At 36.7% G+C, this 24903-nt stretch overlaps 1 long non-coding RNA gene across 3 annotated transcripts in view; it reads right to left on the bottom strand.

Annotated features, from left to right (window-relative positions):
* The window catches only part of LOC308065429, a 98105-nt gene that overhangs the window by 5396 nt on the left and 67806 nt on the right, over positions 1 to 24903 (bottom strand). The window contains exon 2 of one of the 3 annotated variants that reach the window (XR_013928765.1): positions 20279 to 24903. This exon is cut by the window's right edge and continues 26495 nt beyond it. The exons of 1 other annotated variant lie outside the window; for it this stretch is intronic. This is a non-coding gene — a long non-coding RNA (uncharacterized lncRNA). Of the gene's footprint in view, positions 1 to 596 lie in introns of those variants that run through there. One more of the 3 variants, XR_013928767.1, reaches the window with a different exon arrangement.

Here is a 24903-nt window from a genome sequence, read left to right as displayed (position 1 = left end):
ACTACTTTGGGATGTAGGTGTTATGTTTGAGCACTTGTCTTCTGCTATGGGTCTAATATTTTAAAATGGAGCCCTTAATGTAATTAAGGTTAAATCCCAGACAGGAATAAGTAAACAGAGGGATTGTTTACTGGTCAACATCCTTGACCAGCCTGAGCTCTCCTCTAGCTATACATATACTGCAAAGTGGATGGGGCACACTTCAGGGGGAAACCTACACCTTATTTATCTGAGGAAACAAGTGGCTATGGGTTCAAAGCAGAGGAATAATAGTGTTGTGAGAGGCTAGTTCAGAAAGCTTGATCCACAAAATGGGAAAGAGCTGACTGGGAAAGGGACCACTTTGAAACTGAATTCAGAACAAGCAGCTGGTAATTATTTGGTAAGACTGGTGCAACTGTCAGCCTTAAAAGAAAAAGCCCTCAGACATGAACTGAAAGCATGTACCAAAAAAATGTAGAAATGATCATATTTTGTATTTAAATGATCTTGTTGCTGAATTCCAGTGAAGTCTATTTCAACTACAGACAATCTGGCTTTTCTTCTTTTTTCCCGAATTGACTCTTTATAGGTTTTGGGAGCTGGTTTTTTTTTGGGTTTTTTTTGGTTTTTTTTGTTTTTGTTTTTTTTTTGTTTTTTTTTTTTTCCTTGTTTCTATGGTATTTATTATCCAACCATTTGCTTTCTATTCTGGGTTGAGCACAGAATGAAAAGCTTGAGTGCTGGGGCTAGATTACTACTTGCTGTAAATCAGGACAGTAGTATCAACTTCAGTGAAGTCACTGTTTATTTATATCATCTGACCTTTGAAATTTGTAGAACATTATGAAGAAACCTTGGAAAGGAAGTCCATTGGTTTGTTAGGCATCTTTGTGTTTATTTGTATTGACTTTCAAAACAAATGGATAGTAGAAAGCAAAAAACATACTACCAGAATTCAGTCACTCAATGTGTTACAAAGGAGAAGGGAAAATCAGGACAGGCTGGACAGCTCCAGGCTTACTGAACAAATGGTAAACGCAAGAACACAACGATGTTTTTGTTTTCACAGAATTTACAGATATCTTAAACATTTTTATTCCTTTTTAATGGAAGATGTAGGACCTACAAGTTAGGTGCTACAGCACTCAGCATAGGTAGTATATCTTTCATATGCATTTATGCCCACATCTGTGGAAACGTACTTCAGTGATTTGCACTATTGCAGACTAAAGCAGTGGTCCTTGTGTGTGTGTGTGTGTTTTTTAACCTCCCCTCCTCAAAAAATATAGTCTGAGAGATTTCTTCTTAGAGACATGCTCAAATGGACAACTTGCCCACCAATGTGCTTATTTACCACTATGTGAACTGCTTCCCATTCGTGATGTTATAACATCCCTATGGCAACTGCAGCACTTGCTTACATGGGAAAGGCATTTTAGGAAAGTATTGAATTTATTTTTAGCTTCTTTTAGTGAAATCTAGCAGCTGGAAATGAAGTGAGCCAACACCATGATACTAGCCAGGTTTTGTAGAAGAACAAACTACTAGTTTTGATCATACTATTTTCATTATTGCTTAATTATTTCTTTACTGTGCAGAATACTTAAGTCCTCTCTCTGCCCTTTTTCAGCCATTAAAATCAATGTAGATTTTATCAAAGGGCTGATTAAAATTGAAAATGAAATTTAAGGTGTTGTGATACCACCATCATAAATATTTTTATTCTGATGTTTATTATTGACCCTAACTCCAAGATGCTTGATCATAGCAACAATTGAAAATCATAATTAAAATTGTGATACAATGATTAATTGCAAAAAAAGTTATATGAATAAGGAAAATTCCTTGTTTTGTGAAAACAAATATAAATTTCTTCAGCTTGGGACTGCCTCACAGAATTGTATGTATAGAATCAGCAATAATGGACAAAAAAAAAAATAAATATCTCTTCAGAGGTCACTTTTCCTTTCCTGCTTGCAGACAAAAAAGAAAATCAAAACTATATTCTCTCTTCATTGGATATTGTGATAAAGGGAGAAGTAATGACACAAGTTAATCATAAACTTCACAGCCCATCAAAAGCAGAAGGTTTTATGCTTAGAAGTTCATGCTTTATTAATGTTAGAAAAGGAACTCCCCTTTAGTCTTGCAGTAACCTGAAAGAGTACCATTACTAAAATGACCAGCTTGCAAATCACAATTTCAGCCAATTTCCTCTCCTGCCACCCATAGTAAGCCACCTTTTGTAGAGGAATGAAGGCAGTGGGTTGATTGACATTGATAACATGCAGCTGTGGCCTTGCTTCAAAGGCCATGTTGATTGACATGGACGATGTGCAGCTGTAGCTCGTTCCTGCTAAGTAGTTAAATAGCCCTGAGGAGTCTGGGGGTGGGAGGTCTGGAGGGAGAAGGAGTTTGGAGAAGGAAGAAGCTGGACTTAGCAGAGACAAGGAGCAGTGTGGTTTGGCCTTGGGAGGAACCAAACAGTGTGGACAGTAGAATCTGATTCACAGTAAAGCCTTTTTGTTGTTTGTGCTGTGACAATTGGTGCCCTGTGTGAGGCAAACTGATTTGGACTCAACCTGCAATAACCTTTCACACATATTTGTGATTTACCTCTCTTTTTTCCAAGCGCCGCAAGCATATTTCTTACATCCTATTCCACAGGGAAACTTGTGAATGCTGTGTAAACTAAATTGCTTTCCTGGAAAACAAATTAATGTGCCTGCTTGTGTATCTTCATAGGGAAGGAGGCAGATACTGAAAAACAATTGTCAGGCACTGTGGTAGGTGGTGCTGTAATGCTACAAAGTTAAGAGCATACTCCTGGTTGCTGATTTTATGTCTAGGTAAGAGCTGAAGATGCAGTGTAGCAATCAGACAGAGGAAGGTCTAGGCTCCTGCATCAAGTGTCATAAGTGGTCTGAGCACTAAGGTTTTAGGCAGCCCACAAGGAGGAGGAAGGAGAATATGTCTGAAATCCTTTTTCATGGATGAACATAAAAAAACCTCCTGTGGCAGCAAGTTCCAAAAGTTTGATACCTGCTGTGCAAAGTACTTTCAGCTATTTTAATCTCACTTCCTACCAGTGTCATCGAGCGCCCTCTGTTTCCAGTATTATGGGATTTGGTAAATGACAGTTTTGAATTCACCTTACCCTCTGCCTTCATGAATTTTAGACCTCAGTCTGTCATCCCTCATCTTTCTCTGCTCTGAAGCAGAGCCCCTGACCTTCAGTCTCTTCTCAGAAGATGGCAGCTCCATCTCCCAATCATGCTTTGTCACTGGCCTTTGGTTTCCACTTTTCCTCCTGGATCCCTGAGTCTTGATTTTTATTTTACCCCTCAACAGACTAACTTCAAGAGGAAAGCTAAAAATTTGTGATCTGAACCCCAGGATGTGGTGGTGAAAGTACTGTTTTGGAAATGGCAGAATAGGAAGGATTCTTAAGGGCCTCCAGCTTCCTTACAGAGGTTCTCATTTGTAAGCCACATGGAAATCCACTTTTCATCTTCTTCAAGACAGCACCCAGGATGCCTGCTCTGTGCACCTTCAATGACCTTCATCAAGAGCTGACTGAGCTGTCCAGCAACATATGCAAGTTTTTGTGTCAATTTGGATGTTTAGCATATCTCAGACACTCAATTAGATACAGATTTTTTGAGCCTTTTTCCTGAATTTAAGACCAACATGCTTCTTAACCCACATGAATGCATCATTGAATGCTTGGCAGCATGCTCAGAGCTTTGCTTATTGTGCATAAAATAACCATAATGATTTCATATACTTGAATCTTAAGAATAAACATTTTTTTTTCTTCTCTAAGCCTCCTTTATGTATAGATTTAGTGTGTTTCATAATGCTTTCAGGGTTTTTTTGGCAGCTGTGCTCCAGAACATGTTTGGCATGAACACGTATTTCTTGGCAGGAATACAAACTTTTATTAGGCTATCTATATTATTTCTTTCAGTTGTTCTGGTTTACTATATAAATGTGTGTGTCCCTCCCAGTTGTCTTTCAGTGGATTGTAGTCAAAATGCTTTACTTCTTGCATTAACAGGCAAGGAATTTCCATGCTCATATTTTGCTTTGCATTCAAAGATCTCCGCATTTGTCTCCTCCAAGTGCTTTTGTTCATAAAGTGTAAGAAAGACAATGCTGAGAATAGCAATTTCTTTCACAACTAAATTAGCCCAATAAACTTTCTCTCTCTACTTTGATCTTCTTCTGGAAGTATATATTACTGGTGAATAAAAAAGGTCTGATTTTCTCTTGTCTGTTGATGGCTAATTTATCTAGAAAATCAGAAGACGCTCTATTGTATCAGTTGTACTGATAGTATTGGAAAGTAGATCAGTAAATATTAGGAAATGAACAAAACCATTAATTCACATACGTAAATACATTATCACTTTTGATGTATTTTATGTTAATATGTCATATTGTCCAATGGGAGATGTAGTTGTCTTTCTGGGCACTATATGTTATATGTATGCAGTAACAGAGTGCAGAAACTCAAAACTAGTTGTGCTAATTAAAAAGAAAAAGGTGGATCTGTTTGCCCTTTACCTGTCTTGTGGAACCTCAGTCATACTTCACAAGATCTAAAAAACCCACATCTTCAATACTGGGACTCCTTAATCCAGTTCCTAAAATGTAGCTGGGAATTATACTTAACATTATTTCCTTAAGAAAATATCAGGTCTCATTTACTTGTTTTTGCCTTGGACTTTCTCTGAGGGGTTATTAGTTTCCACTTCTCCAGAGTTTATTGAAATCTGTCTTCTTAAATCTTCTGGGTTTATCAGTTTTTCATTATTTTTCTTCCTACTTCAGTGATTTAGGATCACCATCGCTTAAGTTGCATTCAGTCTTTTTCAGTTACTCTGTAGTGAGGAGAAGAAAACACTCTTCTATAGCATCATTTACTTTCTCTATAAAACCCTCAGCTCATTCCATGCGTATACTGAATGGGTTTTAAATTCCTCTTCTAACACATGCCTATTTAACATTCCTACAAAACCACTTAGTCTTCTGATTCAGAGAATTTTGCTCCATCTTTACAAAAAGTTATCTCCACCTTGGCTCACTTGGCTTGAATCACCATAATCCTTAGTACAATATACTTGTCATCTTTTGCTGTTATGCATCAGCTGTATTTGGCTTTAACAACATTCTGGACTTCAGAGCAAATATGTGTCTCTGAGCTGGATGAAAGCACATCTTCCCATTTTTAGTTTCTGACTTTTTATATTAATATAAATATTGATTGTATTGGTTTAAAATGTTATGTGGTTCAATTTTTAGACCAATATTAATAAATATAGAATATCCATTTATATGTACTATACTTATTATTTCATTTTCTTAAATTTGTTAACATTGATAAATACAAATTGTGTATTATGAACTATGCATGTGTATTACACCATGAACTGTGCATTATGCCAGATAAGTCATACTGTTGATAAAATATTCAAGCTTCTAGATCTAATTATTTATACTTCAAGTTTCTTGTCTGTAGACATCTAACATACTCAGCAAACTGATTTTTCTGTGGTTTGAGGGATATTTTTTTGTCATGTCTAAAACAGCTAGATTCCCTTCTTTTTCTTTTTCTTTTTTTTTTTTTCTCAATCTGAACTGCTGTAAATTTGTGCCAACTACTAGTCTGATTTGTCCAGCCTCTTCTATTAATAGTGGCTACTTTTCATTCCTAGTTAACAACTGTGTATTCAAAGCTGAATTAAAATCATCCTCATTAAGGAACAGATATACTTTTCAACTATCCTGACCAACTCAATAACAGTGAGGTAATACAACAAGAAGTCTTTTCAATAATGTTAAAATAAAAAAGATAACAGACTATATTATGAGAAACAGAATTTTATTTGTGAGAAATGAGTCATTAATTTCTTTAAAATCCTTTAAATTTTGTAATAGAGAAATTGAAAATTGTTATATAGAGCTGTGGAATAATTGTGGGAGATCATAAGGCAAAAGTTAGGGGATGAAATTACAATGGAATATATATTAAGAGGATTAATTTTAACCATGAAAAAACAATTGTGTAATATGGTCTAGCTGTATATATTCCTCTGACAGTTAATACAGAAGAGTAATCACCTCTGCAGTTTATATCCTCCCATCCTGAGATACATAAGTGATGTGAATCAGTCTCTGAAACTGCCTATCTTTCTTTCTTAACTTCAGAACTAAAACCATAGGATGAACAGCTCAGGCTGCATGCTAGCTTTTAGACAGCTAAAATTAGGTGGGATTAGTCTGGCCTAGTTAGCAGCTTGGAGCAAAGGAAAACAGAAAAGAAAACTGAGCTGTTCTGCAACAGGAGAAATTACAAGTAGGGAAAGAAACTGGAGGTTATATGAAGAAACTATGATAAACAAAGCCGTATGATAAAAATACCGCTTTCCATAAGAGAAAACAAGTGCCGATTCAGTGCCAGATAAGGAAATTCCAGTGGAAATTGAAGACCCAGGAACTGGAGAGACCAAGACAGTTTGTACATGCTTGAAATGAAGTAAGGACATAGCAAGAAATGTGGAATCATCAACATGGGTTGAAGCATGACAGTGGTAGGTTGCAGGCAACAGCAGTTTTGTATGCAAAAGTGGGAAGCAGGGACAGGAAGAATGTGTGGGTGGATACAGGAGTCCATATACTAGGGTACCAGGACTTGGTTTGGTTTTAGAGAAGGGATAGAAAAGATGGGAGAACTAGGGAGGAGTGATAGGAAAACAGCAGTGAGAAACTACAGAAGGGAGAATTTCAAAGGCTTGAAAAAATGAATCCTAGAGGACTAAGGGCAGAATAGATCAAGGTAAAAGAGAGGAGGTGGCATGAAACAGAGGATTTGGACAGATAGACAATGTCACGTACGTACAGAAGGACTGAAAAAGAGTGTGAGGACAGTCTGTGGCATAGACAGGAGCCATTTTGACCTTGGGCAACTGCGGAATGTTGTCTTTGGGAAGAAAAGATTTTTTGAGGTTTCAGTATCAAAGAATTAGTAGTTGAAGGCATCAGATAAGAACTGCCTCCCTTTTCAGAAAAATAGAATTGCTTATTTTCCAGCTGAAATCCAAGATATTTTAGCAAAGATATTTTGTTGTTAAACACTTCTGCGGTTCTCACAAAATTATTACAAATTGTATTATATTTTCATTAGGAAATGCAATTTGTAGTGATTTGCTATTGAAAACAACAGATTGACTTCTTATCTACTCCTTTTTTTTTTACTTTTTACTTTTTTTTTTGTAATTTTACTTTTTAGTCTTAGAGTACAATAATAATTTATTAAGCTTCCCCCTTCTCTCTTCTTCCAAAAAATGTTAAGAGAGCCATGATCTAACAGTCATGTTTTTGCCCTGATTTCTCATGTATTATACGTTTTAATATGTGCTACTGTAATTAGGACAAAATTAGGACACAAACATCAATGATAAAGATATTATTGTTACATTTAGAAAAGAGAAAATACAGCAAATGGAACATGATTTTTTTAATTTCTCTTTTCCAGTAAGAAGGTGTTTTGCATAAGTACTGAAGCAGGACCTCAATCCTTTTCCATCAATGAGGCTACAGGATTATTCTATTGGATATTAACTCTGAAGATGATCTTTATGGAGAAGAGTTTTCAAGGGTACAAACTGGATTTCAGCTGCCAAATTCTTGTTGATCCTTAGTAGAAACTGATTACAAACCCAGTCCCTTTACTTTTAAAAAGCTTCCTAGTTTCTGCATCTGTGTGTATGTATGTTTATATACAAATACATATATATGTGTGTGTGTGTGTGTGTATACATATATATATATATAAATGTGATACCTTCAAATAGCTATGGGAAAACCAATATCTCAGTCAATCAGGAAAATTATTGTTATAAGAATCACATTTTCCTTTTGACCTTGAGTTGAAGTAATATGGATCTAAAAGCAAGAACAAGGACATTTTAAGGCATAAACTTCAAAGGATTTATTTAATACTAATAAAAGTAATAGGCAAATGACTGCCATCTATCATGAGCAGAAGATCTAGTTTCCTCCCCAGATTATATCCATTTGGAAAACAACTTGGGACACAATCAGCTCAGGCTATGAGAAATTTAGCCAGACAGCTACTTGCATAACTTATTTGGCATGCATTGTTTTTGTGATTTTGTATATATTGAGATTGGATTTTCAGTACTTTTAGGCAATATGCCATTTAATTTTCTATATAATAACCCCTAATACCTGGAAAGGAAATTGAGAGAGATATTAAAATTTTTCTGCTTAGTAAAATGCTGTTTCTGGGTAAAATTTTCAAATATCTGTCAGGGCAATTGCTCCTGGTCAGAGGGGTAGGACACGAGGATTTTTCCTCTCAACATGTAAGATTCTTAATTAACATTTCTGTCTTGTCTAAAATAACGTATCTTTTTCTGCCCAGCTAGCGGCTTCTATTTTAGCTACTTGGAGATACAGTGATGTGATTTCACAATCAGTGCACTTTAAGAAGCAATTCATTTAAGTAACAGTATGAACCTTTCACATGAACATATGACATTCAGTCTAATTCTGAGTATTAAATAAACAATAAATAAAAAACATTGGATGCTGGAATTGGGAAGCAGAATTTCAGATTCTATAACGTAATTAACTTTAGGTCCCTTGGCCATTGATCTCTTCAAAATGTACTGAGAGTTCATTCCTGAAAAGAAAAGTGTTTCTATTGTCTGGTGTCCTACTTTTTGCGCAGCCTAACTGAATGAAATAGTCTAAAATGGAAACCAGCTATTCCTAGAGAGCAGAGGGGAAACATACTAGATTGCTGTCAGGCGATGATTTAAATGATGTTAAAAAGAACTTTTAATGTCATGAGTAGCGATATGGCTGCAATTAAATTTTCCACACCCAACCTCCCCTCCCATGGACTGTCAGATTTTCAGATGAGTGATGGCTTAAAGTTCCTGAAAAACTAGCTATTTCCTAGCTTTTATTGCTATGACTTCCATAAGAGCAGATTCAAGCTGGGTGAACTCAGCAAGTTATTTACAGTAAAAGAATTCTGTTTTTATGGCATGTGTATGTGTTTGGACTGACAGACTTTTGTGCTCTTTGGACTCTGTTATACATTGTATTCCAGAGAGCCTTGAGAAATTTTTTTCCATCATAGGCCACAGAGATTAATCTAGATTACTTGTGTTGGGTTAAATAAACCTTTGATGAAATTACTCAGACTTTAATAAAATCTCCTTCAAGTGATCACCTGTGGCAGTATCAGAGCAAAAATTAATAAGGTAATTAAAATGTACTTTTCACTAGAATGTCAAAAGGTATCACTCAATGAATTTTTTTAGTTGTTGGAATATTTCTGTCCAAATGGCATGAACAATTTTGGGTAAAGACACCTAGATACATGGGCTTTCTGCTGATGAAGACTGCCAATACTTTTGTCCAGAAAAACAGAAGCATGGTATGATCAAGGTGGCATTGTGTAATCCTTGCTTTAAAAATAATGTCATAGCATTGACAGATTTATGAACTAACAAGTAATATCAATTTTTCTGTTCCTAAGAGAGCAATTTGAGGATCTAAAAGCCATGAATTTGCTTCATCCATATCAATCTTTTTTCAACCGACTACATGAGCAAAGAATTAAAGAATGCAAAAAAGGAATGGAAATTATTCTGACTTTTGGGGCTTCGGTGCCAGGCACGGCGACAAGCTCTTGTTTGTTCACAGAAGTGCAGTGACACATAAATGCCTGATGCTTGTCTCTTCACAAGGCATTTTAGCTCCTCAAAAAGAATATTCCAAAGCATTTTTTTAACCCAAGTATGCCAGCATAGATGATGGAAATTACTGAGAAATGTAGTATTGACAAAGAAAAACACAGTTCCGTGATACCTACTTTTCTTTAAGCCAAAACAGAGGTTCAGCAAGAAAAGTGTTGTGTATGAGTTATACAGAAAAGAAGAAAAAAAAAAAAAAAACCACCAAACCCAAAAACCACTGCCTTGTGAAAACTAGAAGCGAGAGAAGTGGGGAAAGACAAAAGAGACAGACGGAGTGTGTTAGGACTCCGAGCACCCCAACAGGCTCTGCAGCCTCCTCCTGCACCTAGGAGGCTGGCTGTGCATGTCCTGAGATGGTACCTCCAAGCAGCCCTGCACCATCTCCTGGGAAAGAGTGGCACGAGGATGACAGCCAGGCCGTGGCTGTCCCCAGCCATTGCCACCACCCCTGCCCTGCTCATTTTGTGCAGGGCTGCACCCTTGCTGGCAACAGCATGGCACTGCCCCCCTCCCCCCCCAAGCCCCCCAGCCCCAGGGCAGCCTTCTGGTGCCTGGCTGTTCCCTGACAGCTTAGGGGTACGCTGAGAGACAGAAAACACACATTATCCATTTTAATAATTTCCAGTCTTAAATAGCTTAAAATACAGATATATTAGTCTGTCTACCTATGTATCTATAAATAAAGCCTAATATCTGCCATATCACTCAGAATTGCCTGCAGGGAAAGCACTGTATGCCATAATAAGACAGTTTTTCAACATTCTGGCAGGAGTTTTTCTTTGAAATCTCAGTATTTATTAGAATACATTTCCACATACACTAAGACATCAACATAATTCTAGGGTTTTTTTCCACAAAGGTGTTATTTTTTTTCTCTTCAGTATTAGTTCTTTCAAATTCACATTCAGGTCTGCTGCTAACATTCCTGTTTGCTGCATTTGTACATTCTTAATGTACTGTAATGGCAGAGATGCAAAACTTTATCAGGCAGTCAGCATGCAGTACGTATAAACATTTAAACTCCCTTCAAAAATAAGTTCTGTTCACTAACAGAAAAAACATAAAGTACTTTCTGCCAAGTTACAGACTAAATTGTTAAAATGAGTTGTAACAACTGCATTTGTTATAATAAGCGTCTCTGTGGGAAGCTAATTCAGAGATAGAATTATGAATTATAATTTAATTCGTGGAGAAACAAAAAGATATGTTATGGGATAAACACAGTGGGATGAACAAGGCTGCTGGCAGTTGCCGTCTTAAAATAAACCTGTAAACTGCAAAGATGTGGAATTTACAAGAACATCCTTATATTAAAAAAAAAAAAAAAAAAAAAAAAACCACAAACCAAACCCAAACCTTAAGAGCCTACCTTACAACCTAATGCTCCAAAAGTAAGAATGTTAAGTAACTTTACCAGTTACTGTTTGAAACAGAAAGCTAGTTGAACTCTTAAAATGTGTGTCTATGTGTGCATGATATATACAAAATAATATGCTTAGCTAGAGGTGTGATTCTAAGACAGGAACTTGTTGTCATCCCTCTTGCTGATTTCCATGCACTACTTTTCAGTTAATGTCTCCATTCTGCTATTAAGTGGCATTTCTCTATATCTAGAGAAACAAAATTAAACTCTTTCAAACATTGAACTATCACTTTGGTTGTTCAAGTCTTGTAAAAAAAAAATGCAATTGAAAGCAAAAATCCTTTTAGAATGTACTATATTACCATTGTTGCAAACTATTAAGCACAAAAGACCATGCTTGGCTCTGTACAGAGTAAGGACACATAACCACTACTGCTAATGGATTTGTAGACTCATCATAATTTTTGTGAAATATATGGGATCTTAACTGAACCTGTGTCCCCTTTATAATTCCGCTTGTACTTTCTCAAATTTTATCATGCCTGCAACAGTTAGCAGAAGTTATTTTTCAGATCAGTAGTTGTTGAACTTATCTTCCAAAGCTTCAGATATGTCTGTGCTTATTGATGTTTTTTTTCATGCTGGCTATAGCGTGACTTGTTCTTCTCCCAAAACTGCTGTTTCTTCAAAACCACATTTTCACCTTTTTTCCTTTCTTTCATTGCACTCATCAGAAAAATAACTATTTAAAACTTTTTCACTCATTTCATCTTTTTCCTCAATGAAAAAAAATTAACATAAAGTCATTGCCAGGCAACACCTAAGACAGTTCTTTCCTTTTGCACCACAGCAAGCACAGCAGCTGTCTGGCAATGGGTGTGCAAATCGCATCACAAGTAGCCTTCCCTCCAGAAGCAGTTTTGTCCTCCTCGGTTACCTTCTTCCTCCTGAAGAAGCTGCACAATTAACTGGGTAAAAAGAAGGTGGGATTTTTTGTTCTTTAGTATTTTTGTCCAGAAGCTGGTTTATCTTCCTTCAGACTTCTATGTTAGTTTCTGCAGAATACATGCTGCTCTGGACTGCCTGCTTTCCTCATTTTTCTCCCTCTGTCCTGCCCTGTGAATTCCTTAATTTTGAACATCCAAGTTTATTCTGCCTTTTTCTCTGAATATTTCACTTATATTAGTTATTTGCAGATTATTTTTGAGGTTGAAATTTGTTTCTCTGACCAATCTCTCCCAAAGCCTGGAGGCACAAGTTCCATGATAAACCCCTGCCAAAAATTAGGCAATTTTTAATGCAAAGTGACATATAACAAGTTTCTCAACACTATCACTTGTATTGCTTTCTGCTTTCTGATAAACAGTCACCACAGACACTCTTTCAATTTGAGGTGACAGAATTTAAACAGTTTTTCCACTTTCTTCAGTTTGGGGCTTTATTTCTGTTAATTATCTCATTTCGTATCATATGAGTCGCCTACTCAGATTCTAAGTGCTGGTTTGTTTTGCTACTGACTGCACTCACTTTTTTTTGTTGTCATTCTGACTAGTTTTCCTCCTTGCCACCATGTTTCACATATGTTGGGTTGTGACATGAAAGGGCTGTGTGCTTCTAAAAAACCTAGTCTCTTTATTACTTATTTACAAGGATGTTCCAACTACTGCTACTGAAGCATTGAGCAAAAAAAAATGTGGCTTCCTCCAGGTATTTAATCCAAGCCTTTTTCTACAAGTTCCTTACAAACTGTCTTCGCTAACCCGAAGTGTTCTTTTGGAGTTTGCTGTACATGCTTGGCTCCACCAAAAGCTATTAGGAGATAAGGAATGTTGTTTCCTCTGCAGAAGTGGTGTTGTCTCAGAGGGAAACAGACAACACCTAATTAACAGTATCAATAATATCAAGGAATAGATAGTAAGGTACTTCACCATCAGTGCTCCAGTTAAAGACTGCCAAAAGTGCTTGAGGTATGTATGTATTATGTTTATAAATTCTTATTATATTAAATAATCTTGTAATGTTATTTAAATATATATAAACATGTAAATAATATATAAAATAAAATTATGTGTTAACATTTTTAAAAATAAGATCTTACTGTGTATTAAAAGTATATGTGTATAATATCAAAAACTGATTTTAAAAATATTAATAAACAAAATATATGAAATATAGGTATGTGTGGCCATGTAATTAAAGTAAGCAAAACACACATTTATCCATTTGTTTCCTGTCCTTCTCAGCTCAGATGTACATATTTGAGCCATTTTTATTCTCATTCACAGGAAATCTAGATTTTACAGAATGTATAGTAAATGGTTTCAGATTCTATTATGACTTTTGTCAGCTTTTCACTATAGTAAGTAAAATTAGGCAAAATGTTCTGATACTTTCAAAAGCATTTTCACATTTCCCTTATTAGTTGAAGCAGGGATGAATGAAGAAGTAAAAATTAATTCAAATGTTGAGGTTAGCACACCTTACCCACAAATGGCTGTACTCATTCAGGTTGAATTAATTTAAGAAGATTTTGACTGTTGCACCCAATTTTTGGTGCTTTAATCCCTGGCACTTCAGCTACAGTGTCTCATTTTTCTTTTGTCTGCATTAAACAGGCATTAATCTCCATTGCAAATCCACACAAGTGCTAGGTGGCTCACATCATGGGTGCCAAGCTCATTTAAATTATCTTCCTCTGTCACTCATAACCAGGTGGATAGATGGTCTTTGCTTAGCAGATAAAAAGTTAGGAATCTAGGAGTAAGTGCCATCTGTAGTCTTCTATGATCTGAGAAGAATGGAGCTTTTGCATATTCTGTACTAATGACTTGCAAGACACAGTCAAGACCACTTTTAGCTCCTAAATTTGTAAAGCTTAAAACAAGACAAGATCTGTAAATAACCAATCAGACTTGTTGTGTATCTTGTGCCATTACGTTTGAGGCATGTGTAGAATCCAGTGGAATCTTGTGAAGGTTTAAGAGCCTTCAAAGCTCATCTCACTTAATTTCAGCACTTCTAACACAACATAGTTAAGAAAAATGAAAACTTTCTTCAAGCAAGAAAAACTAATTTAAAAACCTGGCTTTGATCAAGAGAGGTGTTTGAAACTGCATAGTCGGTGACAGTTTAAAGGCGAGATCATATGGCATCTTCAGCTAGGGGAACTGAAATGAATTTGCCTTGACTCTCTTCTTATCAGGGTGTAAGCACATACAGACTTTGAGAAAACAAAGACCTTGTTCCATAAGCACTGGGACTAATCAAGGGTTTTTCTTCTCAGAGCTCATCATTATCATCATTAATTGAATCTGATATCAAGAAGGGGCCAAATTTGACTGAGTTCTTCCATGTATCAGTGGACTTCTAAGGGCTCTTTCCTGGTTTAATTATTTGGTACCTAATCAGATATAAATTCCTATGGTAATTTTGCTTTCATTAGAACACATTTTCCTCTCTCCAGCTAGGCATTTATGGTGTACTTAAGAATTTCTTGATGAAATTTCCTCCTCTCTGTCAAATTAGTCTGAAATCAGTCAAAAAGATCAAAAGTTATTAAAAGTTCAGGGACAGATGTGGCAGATAAACCTATTATGATGAGACAGAACAAATATGAAAGTCTTCTTAAAGAAATAGAAATTTAAAAAATAATAAAGGATATTTATTAATTTATTTAAAAATCCTGTTTAATGTTCTGATTTATTATTCATAAATCCATACATTTTCCTTATCAATATCAAATAATTATCCTTCTTGTTGCTGTAATCCAAAAATAATCTTATTACACTAGTCATAACTAGAAGTATTTGTGCATCTGAGGAAGGTGTACTAAGATAAGTATATGGTGATATGTCATATTCTGTACAGAAAAATATTTAATTAGAATGCATTTTGAGGTTAGATTGTATGCATTCTCTGATGTCTTCTGAAAACTTAATGAAATTTAGTGCCAAGATTTTAAACTTTGTTTTTTACTTTACTTGGCTAAATGTTACAAGTGATTCCTAGGCTATTATGAGAAAGAATGGTAACTTTGAATCAATCCTGAAAGGAAAATAAAATGCAGGAAAACATAAATTTTGACCATTTGTTATGTTCACTGTCAGCTACAGAGGTATGTACTGTCTTATTTATGTCAAAACAAGAACAAACCTTCAGTTCTATTTTCCTCATTGCTGTGTTGGAAAGTGGTCTTTCTAACAATAATAATCCTGGTGAAAGAGCAGCAAGAGCTCATGTTCCTGTCTCATACTTTCCTCCATTCCTCTTTGGTTTTCTTTGTCAAGATAACAGCTCTCTGACAATCCACAGTTTCCTGCCAAATACATTTTTCTGCCCAGTTCTCCATTAGGGTGATTTTCAGGTAAAACGCTGAGAAAAACATTAACAGAAGCACCAGAACAATTAAATGTACTTGCATCAATTATTAAAGCTTTATAAAACAGACAATCTGAAGACTTTTCAGTCTTCTGAAGACAAAAGAAATGGTAGGAGCTTTTGTTTGTTTGTTTGTCTTACAGCATTTTGCACAATTTAGAGATCTTTGTAGGTTTACAGTAGGAATCATTTTCTATCATCAAACTGAACTCAGGGCTCCTTCTGGTGCCAGTGTTGCACTGAGTGCAGTGGGACATCAAAGAGCTGATCATTATAACACAACCATCTAGAGCAATTTTAGGACTTAATTTTAGCCTGTTAGAAATTAGGCACATAATCTAACCTAGTCATCTGGGCTCCCTCAGCAGACAATGCAAAAAAGTATGACATTTCTAGAGGGCAATTGATCCCACTTGTTTTAGGTATTTATTTTAGGATTAACTGAATCACCTTTGGAGGCAACATCACATTAGTTTTGCTTTGATTAAATAACAAATCCCATTGTTAAAAAGCATTCTTTGGGGTTGTTTTTTTTCAATACACAATATTTCTGTAAGATCATTATTTCATTGCATATTACTGCAGTAGCCAAAGAACTGGGAAAGAGAGAGGAAAGCACAGTGAAACATCTTCCATCTATTTTCCCAGGCTCAAACATGTGAAGCTGGGCATATTTTTTATGAGTTCTGTCTTAGTCAGTACACGGGAAATTTCTGCACACTGTGAAGTTCACAGTCAAGTTTCATATTTCAGATTTTTAACGAATGGCCCAAAGGCACGGGCCAAGACCAGATTCATTACACTGAGATCTGCCAACTTCATCTAAGCCTTTACAAGTGATCAGGTGTGGTTAAGGTAAGCCAGTATCTGCTGTGTAGTCCGTGATGCACAAGCAAGCGACAGGGCAGTCGCCTTTCAGTTACCCTGAGTTACCTAATCCAGATTATCCCCTTTCCACACTGGGTCAGTTGAGGTCAGCCCTCACTGCTGCCCTCACTACAGGACACATGGCTCACCCCCCAGCTGCTGGATTCATAGCAAGAGGCAGTACCCACTCTGCCCTTGCCACTGCTTCTCACTAAGAGCTGCCTAGATTTCTCGAATAACATCACTTCCTCATCAAACTATTATAGACCAGTTAATGAGATGAGTCCAATGTCTGCAACAGACACCACAGAAAAACTAAGAGCAAAAGATGAGTATTACATTAATAAGAGCAGATGATACAAATGACAAACATGGTTATCTCATTTCTTCCCAGAATACAATGGGAAACTGCAGAAACTCCTAAAAATTTCTTCAGTACTGTTATACAATTCCTTTCTTTGGGGGCCACAGTAGAGAATTGTCTACTTGGCAATTTGACTGGTTTTATGTATTTCATATACGATTCAATAAATACAGATGTGGGATTTCTTATTGGATAATTCTGTGATGATCTTTGGAAACATTACCCCTTGGGTAACAGTAGTAGCATATGACAACTATTCCTACTGGAGACAACTGTTTAATTAAAAAGAAAATTCTAGGGGTTTTTTCTTTTAGGAGGATGCCTGGCAACCACAAGTTTCTGAATATTAACATAAGAGACTTACTGTTTAATAAAATACATCAACAATAATGAAGGTACATCCTGTAATTGAAGAAATGAGCTACAGCAGAGTGAGAATCTGTATGAATAGCAAGAGGCAGTGAAATAAGGAACATATTTCTTACTGCTTTTATTAAATTGAAGAGTCAATCACTGACACTTTTAATGTTTGTACAATTCCTTCTAAAGATCAGCTTGAAATATCTAACATTCATTCTTTAAATTTTGTATCATTTTCTTGGTGCCACAGTTTTATTTTATAGCACAGAAATACATGTTACATTTTCCATGGTTTTCTTACATGTGCATTCCCAGCTACTGCAATTTACCTAGGGTCCCCCTCTCTGTAATGCATTGTCTTAAACCTCAGTTCTTGGAGGTGAGGAGCAAAAACATAATTCCAGTTTTTAGTTGAAAACTACAATAAAATACTCTTGGCTGAAAAGAATAGTTTGAAAGTGTGCTGTGAGCACACATACAGCCTCAAAAACCAAGAAGAAGAAAGAAAAATTATGTTGGCATTTTTTAATTATTTTTGGATGTGTTGAGGATGGACTTGACCCACGATTTTTGAGTGTCTGGAGTTGGAAAAACCATAAAATTACCTGTCCTTATCAGAAGGGAGCTCCTTATCAGAAAATAACTGTGGTTGCTCCATTAAACTATACTGAGATTCTTTGAGATGAAGCTTTACAGTAACAATATGTTGTCTCTTAAAATCAATTTTATCTTTTTATAAAGAGCAATATAAGATGCAACAGAGAGAACTAGTATGTCCTTGAGTATTTGGTTCATGTATTCGTGCCCACCAGTTAAGTCAGGGAAGTGTAACAAGAATAGCAAAGACAGCTCTTTTGAGTATCAGCATTAAAACCAATGTCGGTTAACTCATACAACAGACAGGAAAAGGCAGAACAACTATTAGATACATATGTAACTACATCAGACAAGTCCCAAGAGGTTGTAGTGATCTGTCTATGAATATATTATTTGGGTTTTTTAATAGTTATCTCACATCATGTTCAGACGCTAAAAAGACACATCAAGGACCCTGTAGCATATATTTTAGTCCTTTATGTTAATGCTTATTTCCTTTTTCATTTTATGTAATGCTTTTGAAGAGAACATTTTCTTCATAGGTAGGGTTATTCTATTGTCACCTTGCCAGATGATGTAAAAGCATTTCTAACAAATACTGAAAATTAAGAACTGGAGAGCAGTTCCTCGCAGACAGGTACAGTACAGCAGGGAAAAAAGCCTTCTGGACCTCAAGAAAAGATTATTTTACGCAATACTTATACACAATACTTAAAGGAGCAGGAATTCTACCATCTTATCCACTGACTGCAGAAGAAGACAATGCAACAATAAGAAGTAGCATTGAGATGTTTGTTAAAGTGCACGAAAAGCCTCTCATGGGCTCTACTGGCATGATTTGCTATGGACAAAATAATGGACTAATCTTTTTTTCACCTGCATTGGATTCATTCAGGAACAATTTCTTTTAAGTCGGTGGTCCTGCACTGATTTAAACCTGCGCAAGATGAGAACAGCTCTCTTCAAGCCATTGAATCAGGAGCTTGGACCCACTTGCATTGGTTTGGTGGAGCAGAGAGGCAAGAAGGAGCTCACCTGCACAGCTGGTGTTTCTCTCACCAAGAGTCAGTACTACATTGCTGCCTCAATGCAGTTTGCTTCTCTGAGTCACTTCCATGGCCCGTTACATCACCTCTGCCCGCCAGTATAACCCATTACAGCATTTCTGTCCACCAGGAGAGCATTGCTTGAGCTCCCTGCAACAGGGCACTCTCCCATGCCACTCTGCTGGGCACTCTTCCATATGATCCGCATAGCCTTAAGCGAAGGGGAAAGTTTAGGCAAACAGCAGCAAATACTGTCACATACACATTCCTGTCAGTTTTCTCACCACTTATTTTGAGTATATCCTGCCAGGTGTTTAGGACCTTTCTCCCACAATTTGTCGTTTGTTCTCCTTGGTCTTCTAGCTTTGACTTGAGTATTTCTAGGACTTAATACCCACTTCTGAAACAACATTGCCTGATCAGTTCTTCTGTTGTAGAGATCCCCTTTGTCTCAGTCTTTGAAATATGATCTAATTGGAATTATCTTTTCCTTTCCTTTCCTGCTCAATTCCTTCCATAATCCACATGGGTGGGGTTTTTTTCTTTTTCTTTTTTTCCAAAAATTTGAGGAAAAGATAAAACAAAAGAAAACATCTTCTCTTCATTTTAGTCAAGGCAATGTCCCAAGGTGGTTTCACCTATACAGGGTAGTACTGTCTGTGATCTGCCCATTATGTGACCCTACTCTGATACATTCCCCATACTAAAGCCAGACCCTAACAGAAACCAGCATGTGTTAATTGTCAATGAATATTCACAGGACGGAGAGTCACAAGGAGTTAGGTCTTTTGACAAGTTCAGACTGTGGGTCTTGCTGGTAAAAAAGATCACCCAGATCACTGCACCTCCTGCAGGAGCAGGCACGCGAAACACGGCTCTCAGGTTATAGACAAATGAGACTTTTTGTGAAACCAGGCTCAATCCCAAAGAGCAGCAGGAGCGGCCAAAAGCAAGGTCAGGGCTGCAGAGCAAGGGCTGAGGCTGCCCTGTCCCAATCTGTAGCAGTGCGGGGAAGAGACAAGGGGAGATTGAGAGCACAAGGCAACACAGGAACATGTTTCACACCGTAATGCATACAGAGAGTCTCTGTGCTGGCCACAGAGGGGCCTGTGAGGGGGTCGAGGTTTTTAGTAAAAAGCACCATTATGAACCAGTAGCTAGTTTAACAGTCTTTATAATCCACAGGTATATAAGCTGTTCACCTTTGGTTTAAGGAAAGAATGGCCCTTCAATGTGGTTTTCAGTTCAGGTACAGAATCCTGATGGTTTTAGGTTTATTAAATAATAGCCTAATACAAAACATGTACAAAGGTAGGGAAATTTCCACTACTGTTTGTGGTGGAACTGGAAATGAAGCAAAAATTAAGGCAGCAAAAAATAGGAAGGGTTCATAGACTGATGGCCATGGGGTGCAGTCTGCTGAGGTTTGCTGCCCGTTGGCTGGTATATACAGGTGAATGACTGTTTCTAGAGCATCAGCTGGACTGTTAGAGCAATGCAGAATAAACCAAATATTACGTACTTATGAAGTATCCAATATGCAGTAACAAAAGGGATCGCTTGTGAATTAAGGAAATGCTAATTCCTGAGGCAGGGTTACAAAAAACAAGCCATAAATGAACACTGGTAGATGAACATCGTCACTGTTTTTGCTGCAAAATGAATGAAGTCAAACACATATTAAAAATCTTCCAGCAGTGTTACTACCTAGCAAGGTTGTGGAGGGGGGATTCTTAGAGTATATCATCAGATAATACTTCTTCCTATATTTCAGCATTTATTGAAAACCCTAAAAATTTACATTTTAATATGTATTTTCAGAAACATTCTTGCTTTAAGAAGAACACCAAGCCATGATTTTTTTTCTGGCAAATTAAGAAAAGAAATATTCCTATGGGGAGAATAAAGATACTATTGGCTTTCATCTTTAACAGGAAGTTATTATATAAGTTTCAGTGGAGAACAGAAAAGAAGGTAACCACTTTAAAATAGATGATATTTTGTAAAGTACTTTATGCCAGTGTAAGTTAAGAAAATGTGGACTTAGTGCAAGGAATGCTTCAGTTTGACGGAACAGGGGCATATTCCATTAGCACTAGGCATTTTTAAAGAATAGATTCTTTCTTCCTACCTTTTTTTTTTTTTTTTTTTTTTTTTTACGAAGTAAGTGCAAGCTGTCATGTTCAAACGCCTTACTCATGATCATCTATGTGTTCTCTCTACCAGGACTGCTGTCACTAAGGATTGCCAAATAATCCAGGTGGAGTTAGTCAGCTGCTTCTAGGGAAGAAGAAATATGAAAGATACCATCTACTCAAACTTATCTCTGCCCTGACTTTAATTCAGATTGGAGGTGAAAAGCCAGAAAAGCTTTTACTGTTTTGTGGTAGAGGCGGACTTTACGTAAATGTCACACATTATTTCCCCAAGTTTCCAAGCTGAGATTTTTTAACCGTGTGCAAAAAATCCATCAGTGTAATGTTCATATGCTACTCGCTCTTTTCTGGAGGAATAAAATGATGAAAGAAGATTGTATATCAACAGAAGTCTTTAATTCAAAAACAATCTTGCATCAGTTGCTGAATAGAGAGTACTGATCTTTTAAATATCTCAGCTATCCCCAAAAGTGTGAACATGTGAGGTGAATGACCACACCTAACTTGCACCCTGATATCCAAGAAGCACTGGTGGATACAATACCAAATTAATATTGATATATTTCTTTTTTACATGCCTTTCATAATGAGCCTTTTCTACCACAGGCAGTAATTTTGCTATAGACTGTACATTCATATGATCACATCAAACACAGACTGAAACTTTTAAATAAGGAAAGCCATGCTGTTGTTCTCTTTTTCCAGAAACTTAACGTTCTCAAGGCCAAAAAAAGCTAATTGCCAATTGAAAATCAAGGGTTTAGACTCTGAGCCAATATAATTATATCTAGCCTCACTGTCTTTGCTTTCAGCTGAATGTATTTGTTACAATAATGTCCTTTGCTTCACAAGAAGGTGTTGAAGACCTAATCAATAGTTTTAGCAGAAGAGGGGAGCCTCTGGGGTTTTTAAAAATTTACTTATATATGCTTATTGAAAATGTCTGCCTGATGCTGAAGACATTATTCAAAATTCAGCATATATTTAAACTTCATGCCCAGTTTGGACAAAAAAATCAGGCACATGGCTGTGTTTTGAAATTCTGGGATCTTACAAGGGTGATATTTGTTGTAGTATCCATTTTTTCCACACAATACAAAGTTTCTATGTAGAGATCATGCACCTAGATGGTAGGATTCATCTCACTAATTTTAGTCATCTAAAATGTGGGTCCAGTCTTAGTGTCCTATGTTTGGGTGGGATAGAATAAATTTTCTTCTTAGCAGCTGGTACCATGCTGTATTTTGGATTTTATATGAGAATAATGTTGATAACCCACTAAAACATCAGTGTTGCTAAGTAGCGCTTGCTCAAAATCAAGGGCTTTTCAAGTTTCCCATGCTCTGCCAGTGAGCAGGTGCACAAGAAGCCGGGAAGGGAGAGTAGCCAGGACAGCTGACCTGAACTAGCCAAAGGGCTTGTCCATACCATAGAACATCATGCCCAGTATATAAACTAGGGAGAGTCGGCTAGGAGCCACTGATCGCTGCTCGGGGACTGGCCGGGCATCGGCCAGCATGTTGTGAACAGTTGTGTTGTGCATCACATGGGATTTTTTTCCCCTTTGGGTTTCATTCCTCTCTCCTTTCTCTTTCTCATTACAATTGTTGATTTAGTTGTTGTTGGTATTATTATTATTATATTTTATTTCCGTTATTAAATTGTTCTTATCTTAACTGATGGGTTTGACCTTTTTCCAGATTCTCCTCCCCATTTTGCTTGGGGTGTCAGGAAGTGAGTGAGCAGTTCATGATACTTAGTTGCTGTCTGGGGTTAAACCACAGAAGTCAAGTACTTGCCTCTGTGTTTTACAGAAAAGGTTTAGGCACCGGCTGAGACAGAGTCTTCTGGTCATGGAGGGAGGTGCAAGACAGAAGGAGTCAGCTGTCCTCTAGAAATGACCAGTGGCCATGGAGGCAAATTATGACTCTGCATCTATAAATGAATGAAGTAAGGGTAAGAAGAATCCCAGCCCACATGGTTAGCTTAGGGTTGGCTTTTAACTTTCAGAATAACAAAGGGCAAAATCACCCTCACAGCCTGGGGTTAATTACATAACGTAGGAGCTGACAACTGTATGACTGAATCTGTTTCCTTTTAAAAGGGCAATATCCATACACATGCAAATATACTTGTAAAGGTACAAGTCTGCTTCTAAATAGCAAGATAGAGGTAGTAATTTAAAATAATATTTAACCATACACTCAAATTTGGTCAGCCAGAAGAAAAACAAAAGGAACTTTGGACCTTAACTGCAAAAATAGTCTGCAATTCTCCCATTTTTTACCCCTTTGACTGGTGTTTACTATGGGTATAGAATAAACACTGTGGGCTAGAATAAAGGAGCTACAACTGACGGACCTCTCCAGGTTAGCAGGTACAAGAATGATATGATGAAGCTTCAAGCAAGTTGGTGTAAGAGCTGCTCCTTATGCCGTAGTCTGAATTATACCCTTGAGTGAAACCTGTTGTCTTGGCATTGCCTTCCCACATCACCACCACTGATACAGATCTCTCAGATGTCAAATCAGCTAAAGTGCAGAAACTGTAGTGCTCTGTCTATCATTGCTTCTAATGCTCCTGTCTGTAATTATCTTAAACATTTGCTGAAGGAGGGCTAATGTTATGAGCTTGTCAGAAAAGTACATTTAAGAGAAGGTAACTCTTCCGTTAAAAAAATTAGGTGAATCATTTGAACAAAAGGAAAACAGTCATAATCATCATCAGAAATTTTCACATCAAAGTTAATGGGAAGCTTACAGACAAAATCCCCATGTGGCTTTGAAGATCAGCATTCTGGGATAGCAATTCTGCTGAATTCAATAGAAATGCTTCTATTTAGAACACTTTTAGTTTTAATGAGTGTACTATTGTTTTACATATTTACAGGGTCTTTCCCCCCCAGCCTTACATTTTTGAAGCATCATTATTTATTTAAGAACAAACAAGAAACCCATAACCGTATTAATGAATAGTGATTCTCTGGGTTGTTCACTGACCGTGGTGGAATTATATATCCAAATGACAGTAAGTCTCTGTGTAGCCATAGTTCATTAAATGCAAGGAATGTGGTGGAAAAGCCTCAGGCTGGCTTTTCAGCAAGCGCTCACAGGGTTAACTCTTTTAACAAGTATGACTGTTCAAACTACCTAATTTAGTAATGACACTTGTTTTGTGTAAAGTACAAATGCCTCCAAAAGCTAAATACAGAGGTTATCATTACTTACGATGACTGATATATTAAACAAAATATTTGGCTTTGAAATGTCTTTGCTTTTCAGTCAGTATTACTTATTTAAGATTTTTCAATCTAGTTTTCTAGAGTCTTATTTTTAGAGGTGCTGAGCCATAAAATGGTTCCCCCAGAGGCCGGTAGAAGCTCTGATTACATCACGCCCGTAAAGATCTGACTATGTAACAAAATATGGTTTTATACATTTAGGTTCTGTTGTTTATATCCAAACATTATGGGTTAGATTCCAACATTAGAAAGTGATTTCTCTTAAAATATTCTTCTGGTCATTAGTGAACACAGATAACTCACTACAATTGTAGTTAAGAATTTCTGTTTTGCTTAGCACCCTCTATCAACAGAATCTGATGCACACAGATGTGCATTCCACAGCTAGCTGATAGTTTTTCAAAAGAATTTTCTTAGTTTTCTTGAGAAAAAAAGTAACACAAAGTCCCCAAAGTGCAATAAATTTCTCTGATATTCGTATCTGATGCAAAATTATTGCCAAAACACCTCTCCTATATATAAATGTGTGCTGATGGTTCACCGCTGAAATGCCATTGTCTCCAGACATTGCAGCTGCTTAATGATACATAGCATTTCTATAGAAATAATTAGTAAACACGGAATCACATAACTGAAAGTGGAAGTAAGTGGATGAGAAGTAGCTATTTAAATGTGGATTTGTTAATAACACCACAGTGGTTTGTTTTTCACGTTTTCCTCTTATTTCATAACATGACAGCTTGTATTTTA

Source organism: Falco punctatus (genome assembly GCF_963210335.1).
Source record: "Falco punctatus genome assembly, chromosome: 6".
Classification (NCBI taxonomy): domain Eukaryota; kingdom Metazoa; phylum Chordata; class Aves; order Falconiformes; family Falconidae; genus Falco; species Falco punctatus.
Note: the sequence above shows the minus strand (reverse complement) of the source record. Positions and strands in the feature narration are given on the sequence as shown.